Raw genomic sequence first — 748 nt, 5'->3', positions numbered from 1 at the left:
ATTGGACCCATGTGCTTGTGACATAAAACACCTTTTTAAGATGACGTTGCTCGCATTTGTCAGCATCGGGGCCATTATTATTATTTATTTTAGCTCGCTTTAGGAGATATTTAGATATTATGGCATCAAGGGGTTGGAATGGATTTACATTAATTTATACATTAAATTGTTTGAATAAAGCTTTAACAACAAAGAAAGATTTCAAAAAGAACAGAGTTTTTACACCAAGAATTATAAGGCTTTAATTTCAAGCTTGATATTAAAATGAACACCTTTTGGGTTTTCATCTAATCTCATCCAAAAATTTATATTTCACTAACTAATATAGAAAAAAAAATGATACTTTCGGATACCTCACTTCAGCAATTTGAATTTAGATTCAGACCCAAAAAAAGAAAAAAGAAAAAAAAATTCTCACTTCTTATTTCAAATGAAACCCTAATGTGTAGGACAAAGTCAGGACTTGGAATTAGGGGGGGCGGTTTTATTGTTAGCTGCATGTGGTGGTTTTAGCTTTCGGCTCTACTGCTTAGTTGACAAAGATTTTCTTTTATTATTATTATATTTATGTATGTGTAAGCATGTCTTTGTTGGTAAGGACAAAATTACTTTGTTTAAAGTTTTTTAAAAGGCTAAGTTGTTCGTTTTTAGTAAAATTGGTTGATTAGTCTCAAATTTCTTTTAGCTTTGCTATTGCCTATCAGTAATTTTTGTTGTTGGGCTTGTATATATTTTTTTAATAAAAATA

Source organism: Quercus suber, unplaced genomic scaffold (assembly GCF_002906115.3).
Source record: "Quercus suber isolate HL8 unplaced genomic scaffold, Cork oak 2.0 scaffold_43, whole genome shotgun sequence".
In the NCBI taxonomy this organism is placed as follows: domain Eukaryota; kingdom Viridiplantae; phylum Streptophyta; class Magnoliopsida; order Fagales; family Fagaceae; genus Quercus; species Quercus suber.
Note: the sequence above shows the minus strand (reverse complement) of the source record.